At 41.1% G+C, this 19,101-nt stretch overlaps 1 protein-coding gene across 2 annotated transcripts in view; it reads left to right on the plus strand.

Moving 5' to 3' along the window:
- Nucleotides 1-19,101, plus strand: part of LOC126354635 (uncharacterized) — a 146,345-nt gene that overhangs the window by 49,760 nt on the left and 77,484 nt on the right. The window lies entirely within an intron of this gene.

The raw sequence follows: 19,101 nt of genomic DNA on the forward strand, positions 1-19,101 counted from the left end.
CTGATCATGAGAAAAGTACCTATTTTTGAAGGAAACGCGTATTTCTGAAAATATAAGCAGATATATGCACGGAATACCAAAAAAAATTGTATTTCAAAAATTGTGTGTTACAGTCGTATCTCATGCGCTCGTCACCAAAAAAGTACTTATTTTCATATGGATGCAAAAAAAGATCAATTAACAGGCTCAAAATGTTTTTTTCAAAAATGATGTGTTGCATATGTATGAACGGAATTTCAAAAACTTTTTTTTGTAAAAAAGATGGAATTAATAACAAAATTTTCTCATAAAATCGTATTTGTTTATTTTGCACAGATATACATTAAAGCTCGAATCACAGATTAGATAAAAACAGCTACCTCAAGTTAATTTGCAGCATTATGATAGATTTTTCGAACATGTTCAATGAAATTGTGGAATGGATTTTCCCCAAAACGTTGACGCCAGAGAAATTCCGCCAGGTAGTTATTCAGCATAGCACGGTGAGTTTCGAAACGCCTTTTATTCTTTTCTTTAGCTTTTTGCCAGACTAACTCAAGGTGATTTGTGGTTGCGGAATTTCCTATGGGTAAAGAACTCTGTGAAGAAATATATTAAAGTGCCTGCAGCACATTGGCATAAGTTGGTGAAAGCAGACAGTTAACTGATCTTTTTTTGCATGCATATGAAAATAAGTACTTTTTTGGTATTTCGTGCATATATATGCTTATATCTTCATAAATAAGCGTTTCCTTCGAAAATAGGCGCTTTTCTCGTGATCAGCGCATGTATCCCCTAAACTGCATAAGCACCAAACTAAATGTATCAAGCTTACGGAGACGGTTCAGTGAATTTATCAGTGGTTCATGGATGCAAATATTCAGTCGAGAAATTGCGAACATTCACTGTGCATAGCAAAGTGGACAACTGTCAAAAGTGACAGGAGAAGCGAAAAGCGAAAAGAAAATGGCAGCTCCAAAATGGTGACATTTACATTCCCGTTTTTATCTTTCACAAAAAATTATTCTTGAAACCGTGGCTGTCGGATAATAGCGTCAGAAATTTCTCGAATGATTTCGATAATGATCAAAGAAGAGCAAGAAATGATACATTGCACTGGACTTTCTAATTATGTTGTTGTTTGTTGTGGTCTTCACTCTGAAGACTGGGTTGATGCAGCTCTCCACACTAGGCTATCCTGTATAAACGTTTTTTCATTATCTGACATTTGTATCCAATGAGATCAAGAAATATCACCGTTTAAGATTCGACAGGAATAATATACATGAGAATCTTCATGCTGTGAGGTGAACATCTATTTCAACATCACAGATAACACTAGTTAACAAATTTAAATTTTTTTTCTGCATCTATTTTGTAAATGGGTGGATTTAACTAATTTTGGTGTGCCGAATACACTGGTAAAATCAGTTTTTCTCTATGACGTCACATTTCCTAGATATACAATAGAATAAACAATGGTAAAAGCGAAAATTGATACAATTAAGTCAAACAAAAATGCACATTCAGAACGTTTGAAATCAATACTATTTTGTATGTATATATGGGCATGATGCCAATAAAAGGTCGAAATTAGTTTAAAAGATATTTTCACCTTTAATCGCCTTTGGTTTTTGAAAAATGCGACGACGGAGCTCTTCTTTTGTTCTCCGTTTCATCACTCTCCCTAACAAGACCTCACCAGTAGTCACCCATCATCGAAGGGTTCCAGTGGCCTTGGTAACGGTGTTCCATGGTAAGAATGTCTTGGTGAAAGCGTTCACCATGTTCGTCGCTTACGGCTCCCAAATTTTCTGGGAAGAAATCAAGGTGAGAATGTAAAAAGTGAATTATAAGCGACATTGTACACCCCATGTCCTTATAGTTGTCCAACATATCATTCACAATGGCAACATATTTTTGTCTTTTCTGTTACCCGAAAGTCCTTCACAGTTGCGTTATAAGGAGACGAAGCAGCTAATTGTATATCTGTGAGTTTGGTATCAAAGGTTGGATCATTCAGCAATTATCTAATTTGTGGTCCAACAAATATACTCTCTTTCAGCTTTGCCTCATTTAATTTGGGAAATTTTTCTTTTTAAGTGATTGAAGGCCTCACCTTCTTTATCCTGAGCTTTTACGAAGTTCTTGATAAGGCCCAACTTGATATGAAGGGGAGACAAAATGATTTTATCGGGCTCAACCAATGGGGTATTCTTCACATTTACGTTTCCAGGAACACGTGTCTTCCTTGTAGGCCATCCCTTGACTCTATAGTGGTTCTTAGTGTCACGTCTGTCCCAAAGGCACAAAAAGCAGCATTATTTCGTGAATCCAGCCTGTAAACCTGTAAGGAGTGCAACAACTTTTAAATCACAGCAAAGCTGCCATTCATGATCCTTATATTTGATTGCCTCTAGCAGCAAAGCCATGCTTTCATAATTTTCTTTCATGTCTACTGCGTAAGCCAAAGTTACCGATGGAAATGGATTGCCATTATATAGTAATACTACTATCAAGCTGGTTTTACTGGAGTCAATAAATAGTGGCCACTCCTGTGGATTATGTTGTACACATAGCTGCATCATCGGACCATTGACACCTCTGTATACACAAATTGAATTCTGCATATCGAAACTTTGAGCGAAGGAAGCACCTCTTGATCTGAACCAGGGAATTTTGTCCCTGGAGCTACAAGGTTCCGTTCTTGTAGTCTCGATCCCAAGAGTTCAGCCTGCTGTTTCGAAAGTTTTAGATCGCGAAACAAATCGTTCAGTTCCTTTCGATTAAAGAGCTGAGGCGAAGTGTCTCGGTATTGATGACAGAACTCTTCTATATGTTCAGTACTTTCTGATTCACTTGGCATGGTGTTTGTTTGCGTGGCTTTCAAGTTACATACAGGAACAGGCAACCCCTCATATGGGGCACAGGCAAATGCTCTGAAGATACATTTGGATACTTTATTTTATATCTAGTTTTGCTTGAATGTCACGAAATATTTGTCAGACTGAAGTAACAGCCAGAATAATGGTCATTAGGCTCACACCACACCATCGGAACAGCGAATGGCGTGGCTTGGCGTTTTCCTTTCAACCACTCGGTTAAGGTTGTAGTACAGGTTATGCAGGCAATATGAGGTGAAAGTTTATCTTGATCAATCAAATCAAAATACAGTTTATATACCTTCTTAACCAAATCAGTGATTGGTTTCCTTTGGGATTTTGCAGTGAATTTCCCGCACACATAACAAATGTTGTTGGGGTGGTTTAGACAGCAACGAGATTTAAACACAAAAAGTTTGCACTATCTTTCACAGGAAACACTCACTGAGGATCTCTTTCACACCACTGGATTACCACACCGACCATTTACTGACGATTTGTAGATCTTCTAGCGCTCCTCTGCAAATCACAAACAAACAATTAAACATCAGAACAGAAGAACAGCAAAAAGCGAAATACTGAATACGAAATTAAAAAACCTTTAAAAACTCAAAAATGGCACGTGATAGAACATTTTGAAAGGTATATTCGGATTCCACGCACCAAAATACATACTAGTTGATGTATCGCATTCTAGATGCAAGATAGCAGTTGACTAGTGTCATTTATAATTAACCCACATGTCACTGATATAGAGATACATAATGTATGCCACTGTCTGCTTTCTACACGTAGATAGTGTTTTGCTATTAAACATTTTAAATGTAGCTCATGGTGTTTACAAGATGCCCTTTACCTCTTTACCTTATTTGTAACATTTTGTGTCTTACTTCCTAATACAACTATGTCAGCTTTTCCTGCTTTAATTCGACTACAGTCCATTACCTTTATTTTACTTGTGGTGATGCACATCTTACAAACTCGTTTTAAGAAGTAATTCATTCCGTTCAACTGATCTTCCGAGTCCTATGTTGTCTCTGACAGAATCACAGTGTCATTGGCAACCCTTAAGTTTTTATTTCTTCTGCCTGAACTTTAATTCCTTCTCCAAATTTTGCTTTGGTTTCCTTTACTGGTTGCTGAGTGTAGATATTGAATAGCATCGCGGATGGCAACAACCCTGTCACACTCTCTTCCCAACCACTGCTTCCCTTTCATGCCCCTCGACTCATAACTGCAGTCTGCCTTCAACGTTTCAAAAATTTTAGTCCAGTCCATAGTGTCAACAGATTTATCTAAATCTATGAAGGTAGCTTTGCCTTTCATCAGCCTATCATCTCAGATAAGTCGTAGGATACAGTACTGCCTCATGTGTTCCTATGTTTCTCCAGAACCCAAAATTATTTTCCCCAAGATCAGCTTATACCAATTTTTTCATTCCTCTGTAAATAATTCGTGTCAGTATTTTGCAAACATTACCTATTAAACTGATGGTTCTGTGGTACTCACATCTCCCAGTACCTACCCTCTTTGGAACTGGATTTATTACATTCTTTCCGAAGTCTAACAGTGCATCGCCTATCTCATATATCTTGCATTTCAGGTGGAATTTTTGTTTCATGGTTGGCTTTCGCAAGGATCTCAGTAATTCGTAAGTTTCGTGAGTAGGACAGCAGTTGGTCACCAAAGGAGAAATTGGGAGGGGAGTCATACCAAGAGGGGCGTTCAATAGGTAATGCAACACATTATTTTTCGCAGCCAATTTCGGTTGAAAAAATGCGGAATTTGTTGTAGGCCATGGTGGAATATTCCAACTTCAGCCCCTATAGTTTCATGAAGTTCCGATTGGTGTCAGCGCTATAGCCTTCAAAATGCCGTTTGTAACGGAGATGGGTCCCAAGCACAGAGGTGTCACTGAGTTTCTTTTGTCGGAAAACCAGAACATCGCAGATATTGGTAGCCACTTGCAGGATGTCTATGGAGACCTGGCGGTGAACAAAAGCAAGGTGAATCGTTATGAGATGTTTGTCATCATCGTAACAAGTTCGCAAATGGGTCCGATCTCCCACGTGACGGCTGCCGCACACAACTGTGATTCCTGCAGCGTTGGACTGTGCAGAAACTCTCTTTCAAAGTGATCGTCGGATCACAGTCAAACACCCACTGCTCAGCTGAACGTCTCTGTTGGTAGTGCTGACACATTCGTCCACTAGAAGGGGTTACTCAAAGGTGTGTGCCCGCTGCTTTCGCCACCGCCTGAAGGAAAACTATAAAAGCCACGAAGGACCATCTGTGCGGAATTGCTTGCACACTACGAAGCTGATCGTGACAGTTTTCTGTCGAACATCGTCACAGGCGATGAAACATGGGTTCATCACTTAGGACAGGAAACAAAACACCAGTCCATGGAGTGGCGCCATGCCAGCTCTACTCGAAATAAAATGTTGAAAGCCACACCCTCAGCCATTACAGTCATGGCGTCTTTCTTCTGGGACTCTGAAGAGGTTGTTCTGTTTGACATCCTAGCACATGGTGCAACGATCAACTCTGAAGTGTATTGTGGTGCTGTCAAAAAATTAAATAAACGACTTCAGTGTGTTCGTCGCCATAAAAAATGCAAACGAACTTTTCCTTCTCCGTGACATCGCAAAGCCTCACAAAAGTCTTTGCACCCGAGAGGAGCTCACAAAATTTCGTTGGACTGTTTTTCCTCATCCATCCTGCAGTCCTGATCTCGCACCTTCCGACCTCCATTAGTTCGGCCCAATGGAGCCTACACTCTGCGGGAAGCAGAACATAGATGATGGGGAAGTTATTGATGCAGTAAGATGTTGGCTTTGACGCCGACCGTTATAGAGGTACCATACAGACATACAGGCCCTCCCAGTAAGGTGGCGTAAGATCGTCGCATTGAACGGAGATTATATTGAAAAACAGAATTTTGTAGTCAAACAAATGGAAAAGTATATGGTGTATTGGAATTCTGAATAAAACCAACCTGCTTTCAGGTAAATAAAGTGTTGCATTACTTGCTGAATGCCTCTCATAGTTAACAGGAGGCAGTAGGTGCTGGTTCATGTGTTTATGGATGCAAATGGAGAGGATGAATTCAAAGACGTGTTTTGAAGAGAAACGAGAGTGAATGAGATAAATTGTAACTATTGAGCTACCATCCAAATTGGAAAATTTCTACATGACAAATTATGAACAAATGGTTATTAATGTTATTACACATGCTACATAAAAGCAAATGGAATTAACAGTGATACATAATTCCAAAAGAAATGTGTAGATCTGTTCCTGCTTTATTGACAGCTGTTAGCGTCAGTCTTTATTAAACAGTCATGTTCCAGCATTTGATCCAGGAAGCTGCTTATTATTAGCTAGATGCAGTGTTTATAAGGTGTCGAAAGTGTCCTCTTTTGTAACAGTCTTCTGTGGTACGCACATTAGTATTTGCGCAGGGGTCAGAAATGTAGAATTCGTGTTTCCCAGGACTCATTTGGTGCGTGAGTTGTTCCACAGCCGCTATCCTATATGGTACCAGTTAAACTGGACCTGCAATGTGCTTAGAAGTTGATAGCCTATATGTGCAGGTTTTGGTAATGCTCAACACACTTTCAGAGGAGTTAATTTTTTCTGTTATGCAGAGTACTGTGCAGTGGTTCGATTAGAAAGTGCCATTATTGGCCAGATTGGTGCACAGGTAAATACAGGAATGACAACAATAAGTGGGTCTGTTTATTCGATCTACTCGTCATCAATTGATTTCTAGTACTTTGAAAAATTTACGAACGACAGATCCACAAGGGAACTTTGCTTTTTGACTCTGGCCCCCAGTAAATGTTTCCGCAAGATACTTGATGAAGTTAACTTGTGACTTTGATATCCTTGCAATGTTTTATGAGTAAATTCAAAAAGGTCATTCTGTCTGATGTGACTAGTACTTTGGGATCTTACTGTATCTGAATTTTCCCAGTTTTCTTTTAAGTGGTCTTATCTGGTAAAATTTGACGTAGAAGCATAGTTCTGTTTTAGCAGTATTGTATTTGAGTCGCCCATTTGGTGAAGTAATCTTACGGTTTGGATAGGCTATTCTTGAGTTCACTTTCACAATTCTTTAAGTTTCTGTCTTGTGTGAAATTACGAAATCATCAGAACAATGCAATATGTAATGTGACAGATCAGCAACAACAGTCACATAAAGCTTGAACAGAATTCGTGCCAGCTGCGTGTCACACTGAGGGACACGTAGAACTAGCTCTTAGATTTCTTAAGCAGTTGCTTCTCAGCAGTGTGTTTACCAATCCTCAATTTCAAGAGGAAAATAAAATTAGGTCATGCGTTCTTAACTCCTCCCATTCCGTAGTAACTATCTAAAGCCAAGGTGGTGTAGGTGTAAAAACGTAGTTTCAGTGATTTCTGTCCTAAAAACTGTAATTTAGGTAACTGCACAAAATACTGAAATTCTGAGACAGCGTAAGATATTACACATCCAATAGCTTATGTGCGAAAGTAACAATAGAGTTCGTGTCACGATTCCTTGAAGCACATAAAAAAAAGTCACCTAATTTCTGATGGCGGCTCTGGGGCCAGGAGAAAATCTACCAGAATTCGATATTATAAATTATGCTGCTCAAATGTGTTTTGTGGAAATTTATTCTCATCACGAGCTTCGTAACAGAACTGAATAAAAACATCGGAATCGATGTGATTACCTCATCGCGTTGGGATGTGGTGTACAACGAGCGTGCGATCCTTTCACTTATCAATATTTTTGGAGTCTGTGTTTGTCGTTACGGAGTAGATTCTTGTGTCAGAACAGACTCTGAAATGATGCAGCTGTATTTATCAATTCGTCCGCTTTGAGTGTGGCACATCCACCTCTTCCACTCAGTGAGGACACTTTTCTCTCCTAAAGTCTTTGATACAATACCTTTAACGTAAAGCCTAACATAGTTTTTGGCCTCGTAGGCAGCTGTTTTCTCATTCTTCTTTCGTCATGCTTAGGTGTGGGTCCTGCATAACTGAAGCAAATCAATGAGTTTGATGTATTGTACTGGAAAAAATGCCTTATGGTTCTGTAACCATCCTCCACGTCACTCACTCTGTTGATGTTGAACATCGTATCACGAAGTACATGAAAATAGACATTTTCTGAGATACAATAAAGTGTAGAAGATGATAGCATTTAGAATAAAACAGTCCTCTTAGGATATAACCTTTTCATCTTACAGCTTAGATGAATTTTAAGAATGGATGGATACTACCAAAGCGTTTCTCCTGCAGACAAAATGGATAACATAGTGTCGAGTACTGTAGAAAGAGATGCAGAAGCAGCTACTTGGAAATCACAACTATTAGGAACGATGGGACGAAACCGATGATGCAGAGGGCTTAACATAGAAGAGATTTCTTGGTATTTTGTGAAATTATGTGAGAGAATTCGTTGAAGGCGTCCAGTTTGCAGGCATGGAGTGCCTAAGCGGAAACTATACGAAAAAAGTGTTTCCTTTGAGCCCTAGAGAGATGAATCTGAGGAATTACGAGGAGAGAAAGGAAAATAAACACGTGTATTAAGAAACAGAGTGGAACAGTAATTGTATTATGCGGACATTACACCGTGGCAGTCGGCCGCAGCTGTACACAAACGAGAACTTACACTCCCTGATGGGAGAGGGTAGATGCGGGAGAATACGCCCTGCCTCCTTCTCGAAGGGCTCGCACCCTACGTCTACGTTCTGTGCTGCCATGAAAGCAGAACTTACATGACAGTCACAGGGATCACTTATTCCTTCTACTGTGGTGAGAGTCGCATTCGAATCCTTTTATGCACTAGGACTACTCTCTTCACTCGTTTAAAAAAATAAAATAAAAAACAAGCAGTATGCACCATAAAAGAAACGTAGAGCACACAAAGGTTTTAATAGTGGCTACAACTCAATGGTTTGCTGTGGTTGGCAGTGGTAGTTCAGGCCCGAACTCTATTGGTGTATCTCACGCAACCGAAGTTCAAAACACTCCCCACCTAAAACTGCCACGATTTAGTGTCCAAATAAAACAGAATTATGACTGTCGTAAAATAGGAATTGAAGTTAACGGGTCATGAAAACAGGTGATTTGATGGCAGATCTACCGAACAAGTTTTTGCCCGATTCTAAGACATAAGAAACTATGGAGACGAGTGCGGAAGGTGCATGGATGGTATTCGAAAACATGCAGTAACTACATGAACGTTTGTATCTGTGGAATGTGATACTGGTAAAAGTTTAAAGGAGGTCTTCATATCCAACAGCAGATGTCAAACGCCAGATGATGATGATGAAGGTTAGTTTCTCATCCTCTCTTTCGTCAGTAACATACGTGCGGTCACCAAAACTTGAAGGAACTCTGTCCTATCTTTTTCGTTTGTTTTTTTTGTGATGTATTCGTTCTTAAACTGTTCATTCTCTTTTAGTTCCAGTAACTCTCTTCCAAATTATCCATCGTGAATTCCACTTACTGGTGCATGAGGGCAGACACTGATCTCTTCTTTTGTTTCTTGTATCATTTCTAATAACACTTTCTAGGCGCTATGTTGGCACTAGAGATACCTGGAAAACAACCACCACTGCATTGTTCATAAAGTCGTGAAATAGTTAAAGCAAATTTATTTGCAAAATCTTACTCTCTTTGTATTATTTCTTTATAAATGACCATCCATATTTAACCATCTACCATACCTCATAACGAGTTGATAAATTCCCTGTGCATAAGATTTTGCCACCTTAGATTGGAGGCACTACAAGACAGAATCTTGACGTTCTTTGTGAGCACAAGTATTGGCAGTAAAACCACTTTTCATGTGCAAGCGGAATTTGAAATAAACTGGAGTCAAGTCTAGGCCTGTAGGGTAGATATTCAGAAAAGTCCCATTTGAACCAATGCAACAACTGAACACTGAAACAGAAAATGCCAGAAGTGCCAAAATTGTGCAATGTCAGATTTATTGTGGAAATCGTTGTGTGTGTCAATGCGAGTAACATGGAAAAGGTTAATTCGCAAGACATCTGATACACTGAAGAACCAAAGAAACTGGTTCACCTGCCTAATATTGTGTAGGGCCCCCGCGAACACACAGAAGTGCCACAACATGACATGGCATGGAGATGACTAATGCCTGAGGTAGTGTTGGAGAGAATGACCATAAACCCATAAGAGTACAAAGGGGTGAAGATCTCTTCTGAACAGCAAGATGCATGGCATCTCAGATATGCTCAATAATGTTCATGTCAGGGGAGCTCGGTGGCCAGCGTAAGTGTTTAAACTCAGAAAAGTGTTCCTGGAGCAACTCTGTAGCAATTCTGGACGTGTGGGGTGTCGCATTGTTCTGCTGGAATTGTCCAAGTCCGTCGGAATGCACAATGGACATGAATGGATGAAGGTGATCAGACAGGATGCTTACGTACATGTCACCTGACAGAGTCATTTCTAGATGTATCAGGGGTCCCATATCATCCCAACTGCACACACCCCACACCATTACAGAGCCTCCACTAGCATAAAGAGTCTGCTGCTGACATGCAGGGTCCCTGGCTTCATGAGGTTGTCTCCATACCCGAACATGTCCATCTGCTCAATATAGTTTGAAATGCGACTTGTTTGACTAGATGGCATGTTTCCAGTCATCAACAGTCCAATGTAGGTGTTGACAGGCCCAGGCAAGGTGTAAAAGCCTTGTGCCATGCTGTCATCAAGGGTACACGAGTGGGCCTTTGGCTCCGAAAGCCCATATCGATGATGTTTCGTTGAGTTGCTCGCATATTGACACATGTAGATGCCCTGCATTGAAATTCCCAGCAATTTGTGGAAAGGTTGCGCTTCCATCATGTTGAATGATTCTCTTCAGTTGTCATTGGTCCCATTCTTGCAGGATCTTTTTCCAGCTGCAGCAATGTCAGAGATTTGATGTTTTACTAGATTCCTGATATTCATAGTCCACTCATGAAATAGTCATATGGGAAAATCCCCATTTTATCACTACCTTCGAGAAGCTGTGTCCCATCATGTCAACTATAACACCAAGTTCATACCCACTTAAATCTTGACAACCTACCACTGTAGCAGCAGTTATCAGTCTAACAACTGCACCAAACACTTGTTGTCTTACATAGGTGTTGTTGACAGGAGTGCCGTATTCTGCCTGTTTACATAACTCTGTATTTGAATATACATTTTCCTGTGTAGATGTAAGAGAATGGCTGTTTCCCCAGTAGTGATACGTGAACGCTGAACATGCCACATGCCTAAAGGCAGTGACTGTTGTAACCCTTGTCTCCCACCGGTGCATACGTCGCCTCAGGGAACTCCCAACCTCTTCCCCTCTCCTACCCTATCCCTTCTCATGACATATTCCAAGATGGATACCTCAAAGTTGATGCTGATGTTTAAACAATGTAGACGGTGTTAAATAATTGCAGTACTTTCTTTAATGCCAATAGCAAAAGAATCATGTAATTACACTCTCATGGAATGTGCTATATATATCTGAAAAATTTTCTAAGGGGTAGTAGTGTGGCAAAGCCAGTTCTGGTCCACTTTTGATATCAAATTAATTATGAAAATTAATTAATCGATCAATTAATTACCGCCTACCACTGATGATGTCATGGGTTTTCCCCAACTGGCACATGAGACCTCTCAGGGAAATCTCCACACCTCCCCTCCCCCTCCCACGATGTAATCCAAGATGTGAGCCTGGAAAAAATGGTGGTAAATTCGCTCAGTTTGAGTCGAGCTGCTGGCATGGGAGCACGTCATGACAGTAGGATACTATAGCATGCATAAGACTTTGTTTAAAGAATATTGTTTATTTCTGAAATCGCAATACACCTCGAAACTGATGCTGATGTTGAAACAATTTAGATGATGTTAAACAATTGCAGTACTTTTTTTAAATTCTGATGGTGAAAGGAGCCATGTAATTACACTTTCACAGATCACTTGTGCTCCATCCACAGGAGCTGCAGCCGATGGAAGGATCCATGCGCTGGGCTTGTGGTACTGGCCAGGGCCTGAGATGCAGCAGCTGCGGGGAAGCATTAAGCACCTCCTCTCACGCTTGAAATACTTCAGCCTTCCTCCTCCATGGCGCACTTTCCTTCTTTGTGACATGCCGATCATGCAACGTGGAGCCGACAGCAGACCAGTAGCCATGCTGCTGCCTTGCTCCCTGGGATGCTTCACACATTTTCGTGGGAAATACCCAAATCTTTCTTTGTGACACATATCAAACACTTTTTGCAGAAAATACCTCATCCTTCATCTCTGACACACACTTTTTGCGGCACACTTGTGGGAAATACCCCACATTCCCCTTGTAGTTGAACATGAACTGCTTCAGGAGTTATTAAATCTGGTGTTTAAGCATTGTACAGAATATTGTCACATACTTATACTGAAGGCGTCACAAATCTCCGTGGATGTTGCTTTAGAAGATGTGCCACAGGAAACATTAATTAAACAATTCGCTTCACAACTTGAACACATGTCACAAAACTACTCCAAATACAATTGCACACAAAATACTGTGAGAGCCGTAGTTGGAATATTTAAACAATTTGTGGGGATATAGTTTATGGAATATTGTATACTGTTTAAACAAATTGGACATTATGCTCTACTTCCTTGACTCTACGTTAATGCAGATTTCACTCCAAAAACTTGTTGAACTCTACCTCAGAAGGATACGCACATCATCAGATCTGCATACTCCAAAGAGGAAAAGTTTCAACTAGTGAATAGGAAAGGACTTTTCCCTTATGAGTATCTGGATAGTGAGGTGAAACTTGGCAGGCTGCCTGACATATCTGCATTTACCAGTATTCTCACAAGCGACGTCATGACTAGTGCAGATTATGAGTATGCCGTGACTGTCTGGTGGGAATTCAACATTGCCAGTTGGGGTGAACACGCAAGATTATATATGGACACCGACATGTGATTGCTTGCAAATGTTTTTAAAAAGTTCTGGAGTGTATGCACGGCCTTGTACTCTCTGGACCCTGCCTTTTATTATACAGTACCTGGGTTGGCTTGGGACACAATTCTCAAGAAAATGAGGCACAACATCAAACTATTGACCGATGCTGATACTTTTCTTTTCTTTGAGCATGGGATTCATGGGGGACATTGCTAGTGTATCCATAGACAAGCCAAGGCAAATAACCCGTGTAAGTGTGTGGGGTTCAACACATTCCTTGATTAAAGTTATATTCTATACTTGGATGTGAATAACTTATACGGGGACGCCATGATGCAGCCACTGCCAGTTGGTGGGTTTCAATGGATGCTCAAACATGAATTAGAGGAGTTAGGTGGAAAAATAATGGGTCCGGTAGTGGTTCTGATGTATGGTGTGTGGTGGACACATGTGGTGGAGGTAGACCTCATATACCCTGTTAATGTGCAAGAAATGACAAGCAAGTTGCCTTTATGTCAAGAGCAACAAGTTCCATGAGGAAGCACTGTCCCTAAACTGATGACAACTGTTGGCCACAAGCAGAGGTATAGAATTAATTATCATAATCTCTAACAGTGTCTCAGCTTAGGTACAATCACCTGGGCTATCTCGTTCAATCAGTCCCCCTGGTTAAAGGAGTATGTTGAATTAAATACTAAAAAGAGGGCAGGGTTGAGTTGTAATTTTGAAAAAGATTTTATTAGTTATGGAATAATTCCATTTTCAGTGAATCCATGCAGAATGTAAGAAGCGAATGTGATATTTTAATTAGGACCAAATGGGAGGGGAATTATGACATAAGAAACTGCATCACCAGAATCAATTTCAAGTGGGTCACTATTTTCAATGAGAATTTCATTCCCAAGGAGATGTCGAAGGTTTCAGTAGAGCTTACAAAACCAACACTCCTGGAAATGGAAAAAAGAACACATTGACACCGGTGTGTCAGACCCACCATACTTGCTCCGGATACTGCGAGAGGGCTGTACAAGCAATGATCACATGAATGGCACAGCGGACACACCAGGAACTGCGGTGTTGGCCGTCAAATGGCGCTAGCTGCGCAGCATTTGTGCACCGCCGCAGTCAATGTCAGCCAGTTTGCCATGGCACACAGAGCTCCATCACAGTCTTTAACACTGGTAGCATGCCGCGACAGTGTGGACGTGAACCGTATGTGCAGTTGATGGACTTTGAGCGAGGGCGTACAGTGGGCATGCGGGAGGCCGGGTGGACGTACCGCTGAATTGCTCAAAACGTGGGGCGTGAGGTCTCCACAGTACATCGATGTTGTCGCCATTGGTCGGCGGAAGGTGCACGTGCCCGTCGAGCTGGGACCGGACCGCAGCGATGCACGGATGCACACCAAGACCATAGGATCCTACGTAGTGCCGTAGGGGACCGCACCGCCACTTCCCAGCAAATTAGGGACACTGTTGCTCCTGGGGTATCGGCGAGGACCATTGGCAACCGTCTCCATGAAGCTGGGCTACGGTCCCGCACACCGTTAGGCCATCTTCCGCTCACGCCCCAACATCGTGCAGCCCGCCTCCAGTGGTGTCGTGACAGGCGTGAATGGAGGGACGAATGGAGACGTGTCGTCTTCAGCGATGAGAGTCGCTTCTGCCTTGGTGCCAATGATGGTCGTATGCGTGTTTGGCGCCGTGCAGGTGAGCGCCACAATCAGGACTGCATACGACCGAGGCACACAGGGCCAACACCCAGCATCATGGTGTGGGGAGCGATCTCCTACACTGGCCGTACACCTCTGGTGATCGTCGACGGGACACTGAATAGTGCACGGTACATCCAAACCGTCATCGAACCCATCGTTCTACCATTCCTAGACCGGCAAGGGAACTTGCTATTCCAACAGGACAATGCACGTCCGCATGTATCCCGTGCCACCCAACGTGCTGTAAAAGGTGTAAGTCAACTACCCTGGCCAGCAAGATCTCCGGATCTGTCCCCCATTGAGCATGTTTGGGACTGGATGAAGCGTCATCTCACGCGGTCTGCACGTCCAGCACGAACGCTGATCCAACTGAGGCGCCAGGTGGAAATGGCATGGCAAGCCATTCCACAGGACTACATCCAGCATCTCTACGATCATCTCCATGGGAGAATAGCAGCATGCATTGCTGCGAAAGGTGGATATACACTGTACTAGTGCCGACATTGTGCATGCTCTGTTGCCTGTGTCTATGTGCCTGTGGTTCTGTCAGTGTGATCATGTGATGTATCTGACTGCAGGAATGTGTCAATAAAGTTTCCCCTTCCTGGGACAATGAATTCACGGTGTTCTTATTTCAATTTCCAGGAGTGTATATGGGGACAGGTATACTGGACATTTCCAAGCTCCACATGTACAAGTTCCACTACGCATTTGCTAAAAGTCATTTCTTGGAACCAAAGTTACTTTATATGGAAAAAGATAGCTTCATCTATTGGGTGAAGAACTGTGATCGATGTGAAATAACGAGGTGTCACAGTACTGAATTTGACACATCTGGGTACACAACCAGTAATCCTTTACAGTATTGTTCCTCAGAATAAGGAGGTTATTGACTTAACGAAAAATGAGTCAAATGGACTGCTGATTGTGGAGTTCATGGGTCTAAGATCCAATATGTATGCATATAGGACAAGAGATGGGGCCACCCAGAGGCGGACGAAGGGTGTGCGACATGCGTTTTAGTACATTTTGGAGCACCTCCATTTAACTTATTACTAAATTTTTTAGCTGCTTGAGGTGGAAAACGTTTAGAGCCACTCATTGCAATGTATAAATTAAGTCTTCTGTTTGGGTGGAATTTTACTAGTAACAGTAGTAGCAACAATATTGGTGTATGAGAAACTGTATCTCTGCAGTAGCTGTAATCAGTGCTGCAATGTAATGTACAAATTTTCACCCAGTACTGGTAGTGATGTAGGAATATGCAATCCGTACTGCAACATAAAGCAACAAAAAATTTCTGCCAGTACTACTATCTTTAAAACCAAGAACTGTGAATATGTGTCTAGAAAAAATCTAAACGGTAATAAGAACTGCGAATTTGAAAGCAGTATTGATTTGTGTATTGTAAAAACAAGATTTTTGAATGTAAAACAGTATTCTATTGTTAATATTTATGCCTGAATAAAAATAAATTAATTGTTACCATACATCTGTTGTTATTTTGTATAAAGTTGGTGCCAGGTATTAGTTTGAAGCTTGAGGGAGGTGACGTTTAAGATGGAGAAAAACCAAATACTTGAAATAGTGGTATGGGACTTTGCCTATTGTGGTGCCCATATTGGGTTATGGGAGCAGGCAGTGCATGTTCATGTGTGCTTCCTAACACATATAGCAAACACATCTAAAATTATATTGCCAGTGCTTTAGGAAAAATACAGATGCAGTATCTGGGTTCAACTACATGGATCGAAGTGAAACCAGTAAAAAAAATACACACATATTATGAGGCAAAAATTCATTTATTTCTCATCCACGTTAAAATTAATTCTTCATTTTCATAAACAGACACAGCAACACTAATTCCACATATCTTCTTCTTGAATCAATAGAGAGCAGGGCACCCATGGAATTCAATGTCTTGAATAACAACAAACTTGAAGATTTGATGCATCCACGAGATCTTCTTCTTCCCCTTCATGTAAATGATGGTATCCATGTCGTCAAATAATCAAAGTGATGTCACCATATTTTACAGGATATGCCAGGTTCATCCCAGTGAATTCCATGGTAGACATGTGTTAACCACTTTGCAGTCTTCCATGTTTTAGCACACTTCACATCCTTGAAAGACTTCTGTGATGCAATGTTTACTGAGTATGTCTCTGTTATTTCAGCATCTTCTGTGTATGCCACGAATGCAACATCTTTAGATATGAACTGTATGCGCTCATCATCAGAGAAAACCTGAGCATGAGCAATGATGTTCACACTTTGAGATACCTTTGGGGAATGCTCTGGGTATGCTGCAGCACATGTGCATTTATACAGCTCATTGCATAACACCGGTGTGCGGGGAGTAGTTAATCACACGTTCATTTAGCACTAGAGCATACACTGCAGTGTGTTCCGGGAAATTTGCCGAAGATTCAAATTCAATTCATACATCTAGGGGCAGATGTGGACTCTGACCACAATCTATTGGTTATGACCTGTAGATTAAAACTGAAGAAACTGCAAAAAGGAGGGAATTTGAGGACATGGGATCTGGATAAGCTGAACGAACCAGGGGTTGTACAGAGTTTCAAGGAGAGTATAAGGGAACAATTGACAGGAATGGGGGAAAGAAACACAGTAGAAGAATAATGGGTAGCTCTGAGGGATGAAGTAGTGAAGGCAGCAGAGGATAAACTAAGTAAAAAGAGGAGGGCTGCTAGAAATCCTTGGGTAACAGAAGAAATATTGAATTTAATTGATGAAAGGAGAAAACATAAAAATGCAGTAAATGAAGCAGGCAAAAAGGAATACAAACGTTTCAAAAATGAGATCGAAAGGAAGTGCCAAATGGCTAAGTAGGAATGGCTAGAGGACAAATGTAAGGATGTAGAAGCTTATCTCACTAGGGGTAAGATAGATACTGCCTACAGGAAAATTAAAGAAACCTTTGGAGAGAAAAGAACAACGTGTATGAGTATCAAGAGCTCAGACAGTAACCCAGTTCTAAGCAAAGAAGGGAAGGCAGAAAGGTTGAAGGAGTATATAGAAGGTTTATACAAGGGCGATGTACTTGAGGACAATATTATGGAAATGGAAGAGGATGTAGATGAAGACGAAATGGGAGATAAGATACTGCGTGAAGAGTTTGACAGAGCACTGAAAGACCTGAGTCGAAACAAGGCCCCCGGAGTAGACAACATTCCATTAGAACTACTGACGGCCTTGGGAGAGCCAGTCATAACAAAACTCTACCAGCTGGTGAGCAAGATGTACGAGACAGGCGAAATACCCTCATACTTAAAGAAGAATATAATAATTCCAATCCCAAAGAAAGCAGGTGTAGACAGATGTGAAAATTACCAAACTATCAGTTTAATAAGTCATGGATGCAAAATACTAATGCGTATTCTTCGCAGACGAATGGAAAAACTGCTAGAAGCCGACCTCGGGGAAGATCACTTTGGATTCCGTGGAAATGGTGGAACATGTGAGGCAATACTGACCCTACGACTTATCTTAGAAGAAAGATTAAGAAAAGGCAAACCTACGCTTCTAGCATTTGTAGACTTAGAGAAAGCTTTCGACAATGTTGACTGGAATACTCTCTTTCAAATTCTGAAGGTGGCAGGGATAAAATACAGGGAGCGAAAGGATATTTACAATTTGTACAGAAACAAGATGACAGTCATCAGAGTCGAGGGGCATAAAAGGGAAGCAGTGGTTGGGAAAGGAGTGAGACAGGGTTGTAGCCTCTCCCCGATGTTATTCAATCTGTATATTGAGCAAGCAATAAAGGAAACAAAAGAAAAGTTTGGAGTAGGTATTAAAATTCATGGAGAGGAAGTAAAAACTTTGAGGTTCACCGATGACATTGTAATTCTGTCAGAGGCATCAAGGGATCACAAATTTAGCATTGGAGGGCAGCGTGAAGGGTAAAAATCGTAGAGGGAGACCAAGATATGAATACACTAAGCAGATTCAGAAGGATGTAGGTTGCAGTAGGTACTGGGAGATGAAGAAACTTGCACAGGATAGAGTAGCATGGAGAGCTGCATCAAACCAGTCTCAGGACTGAAGACAACAACAACAACACCACCACCACCACCAACAACAACATCTATAGGACCAGATTTAATTATCTTGTTGTTTTGAGCTATCTGTTACAATGACTGGTGTCAGCTCATTGAAATTCCATGGACTGTGTAAACATCTTCCTCCTCCTTCTTCAGCACTGACAAAGTAATAATCATGGAACTTTGCATACATATCAAATGATTGGCTTCATCCCATTGCAGAAGTAAATTATCACTTTTGAATTCAGGTAGACTCTGGTACTAGTTAGCTTGAAGTTGTCCAATACAGTGAAATCATTTGCTATATCCCCTCTTACATCAGTCTGAAATGCAACTTTGATGAACCTTGGTGTCTCCAGCTGAGAGGAGGTTTTAATAGCCTTTTTTGTCTGCTTGCAGTTGGAAGCAGTGGGTACTCAAAAAGCTTGTTGATTGTGATCATATTCTCTTCTTAAGCTCCTTGAAAGTATGAGTTATTATCTATTGCACTCTGTA

The sequence above is a fragment of the Schistocerca gregaria genome, chromosome 1 (assembly GCF_023897955.1).
Source record: "Schistocerca gregaria isolate iqSchGreg1 chromosome 1, iqSchGreg1.2, whole genome shotgun sequence".
Taxonomy (NCBI): domain Eukaryota; kingdom Metazoa; phylum Arthropoda; class Insecta; order Orthoptera; family Acrididae; genus Schistocerca; species Schistocerca gregaria.